At 34.6% G+C, this 2,500-nt stretch overlaps 1 protein-coding gene across 1 annotated transcript in view; it reads right to left on the bottom strand.

The window, feature by feature from the left end:
- LOC137626968 (neuroligin-4, X-linked-like) overlaps window positions 1–2,500 on the bottom strand; it is a 189,833-nt gene that overhangs the window by 186,814 nt on the left and 519 nt on the right. The gene's annotated exons all lie outside the window — the stretch shown is intronic.

The following is a 2,500-nucleotide window of genomic DNA, read 5'->3' as shown; positions in this document are numbered from 1 at the left end:
GGAAGACCCAGGCCTACATGGCTGAGGACTATGAAGCGTGAAGTAGGAGATGATGGATGGAGAAGTATTGAATTGATAACTCAAGATAGAGACGACTGGTGAAATCTATCCGAGGCCGTTTGTTTCAATAGATGTAGGAGGAGATGATATATATATATATATATATATATATATATATATATATATATATATATATATATATATATATATATATATATATATATATATATATATATATGTATGTGTGTGTGTGTGTGTGTGTGTGTGTGTGTGGCGGTGTGTGTGCGTGTATGTAAGCGAGCGTATATGAGTAAGTGTTTATTTGGAATACACTTTGTTTTAATTTGTTGAAATTCTTTGGATAGTAAAATACAGAGTAATTAAATTTCTCACCGGAAGAATACCAAATTAAAGCACTTTTAAAAAAATATAAGTAAAATCTGAATATTGATTAAGTAGCTAAGTATTATAAAGACTATTTATAAAACTAGGTGAGAGAACATCAGAATAATATTCATCTCAAACTGCAATTCTGCTTCAAGTTAATAAAGTTTGGAATTCAAAATGAATAACTTGCTCCAAATAGAGATTAATGACTAAAGATTAGTCAGGGCAAAGACCGGATTTAATAGGATAACGTTATGATCCTTCTTATCTCTCTCTCTCTCTCTCTCTCTCTCTCTCTCTCTCTCTCTCTCTCTCTCTCTCTCCGTGAGAAGCGATGAAACCAAATCCTTAATATTATCAGGGAAAGTTAAACGCTTACTGAAATGAAGTTGCTTCATGAAGACTTAAATGCCATTTGCTTGAAGAGCGTGGGAAGGGAAGGCCAATTGAAGGGCAAAGGGGTTTTTTTGTGAAGGGGTGAAGGGCATATGAAGTTAAAGTAATGGGTAACTGAAGGTTCAAGAAGAAAAGGAGAGTGATATTAGCTGTTGGTGGATAATGTACGCACATGTGAATGAATAATAGAATTTGGCATGATTTGTTACATATTCTTTTGTATGATGTACAATGGTATTAGCATATGAAATTTCACTACACACACACACAAACAAACACACACACACACACACACACACACATATATATATATATATATATATATATATATATATATATATATATATATATATATATATATATATATATATATATATCGCTTAATCAAGAAATAAATACTTTATAGAATTTGGAGACCGAAAATATTATAGGATATAATCAACTGATTCAATCAATTTAATTCTGAATATATCCCCAATATGTTGGACAGAAAGTATTATATATATAAAATATTACATTTAGTTCGTAGCTCATTCCCAAAAACTCGAAATTTATATTTGTGAACAGAAATAGCTTCTATTTCTATTTAATTTTATATTGGAGTTGAAATATTATTATTATTATTATCATTATTACTTGCTAAGTCGCAACCCAAGCTGGAAAAGCAGGATGCTATAAGCCCAGGGGCTCTAACAAGGAAAATAGCCCAGTGAGGAAAGGAAACAAGGAAAAATCAAATATTCTAAGAAGAGTAACAACCTAAAAATGAATACCCTTTACATAAAGTATAAAAGCCTTAACAAAACTTGCGGAATATAAATAAGATAAAATAGTGTGCCCGAGTGTACCCTCAAGCTAGAGAAGTCTAACCCAAAACAGTGAAAAATCATAGTACAGAGGCTATGGTACTACCCAAGACTAGAGAACAATAGTTTGATTTTGGAGTGTTCTTCTCCTAGAAGAGCAGCTTACCATAGGTAAAGAGTTTCTTCTACCCTTACCAAGAGGAAAGTGGCCACTGAACTATTACCGTGCAGTAACCCGTTGGGTGAAGAAGAATTATTTGGCAATCTCGATGTTGTCAGGTATATGAGGACAGAGGAGAATATATAAAAAATAAGCCAGACAATTCGGTGTGTGTGTGTGTGTTTGTAGGAAAGGTAAAATGAACCGTAACCCGAGAGAAGGACCCAATGTAGTAATGTCTGGCCAGTCAAAAGACCCCATAACTATCTAGTGGTAGTATCTCAACGCGTGGCTGGTGCTCTGGCCACCCTACTGCGATTCTTTATATTCAAGGTGCCATGGAGATGACAAAACAACAACAACAACCACAACAACAAATGCAACCGTTTCTAGGCCACTTCAGGACAGCGTCATCAGATATGTCCCCATTCATGTATGTGATTTAACCATTTCATCACCACGATGGCAAGTGGAGATTGGTGGTAGGGGAGGGAGTTTATCCTTATCACTTACAGCAAACCAACCTAGTATTTTGCCTGGCTAGTACATCTTTACTGAGCATGGCGTTTAACAAACCCTATCACCAGGTTAAGGTATCTACACTCAGAAAGGGAAGAAATGCCTGTCAGTGAGGATGATTCTATTCTAGTTCTCAGAGGAATAGTGATCCAGTCTTTAAAATGGGATTACCATTGATATGATAATGAATTAATAAATGATACCCTATGGAATAAGTAGATGGCTGAGTATT

The sequence above is a fragment of the Palaemon carinicauda genome, chromosome 34 (assembly GCF_036898095.1).
Source record: "Palaemon carinicauda isolate YSFRI2023 chromosome 34, ASM3689809v2, whole genome shotgun sequence".
In the NCBI taxonomy this organism is placed as follows: domain Eukaryota; kingdom Metazoa; phylum Arthropoda; class Malacostraca; order Decapoda; family Palaemonidae; genus Palaemon; species Palaemon carinicauda.
The sequence above is the reverse complement of the archived record's forward strand: the minus strand, read 5'-3'. Positions and strand labels throughout refer to the sequence as shown.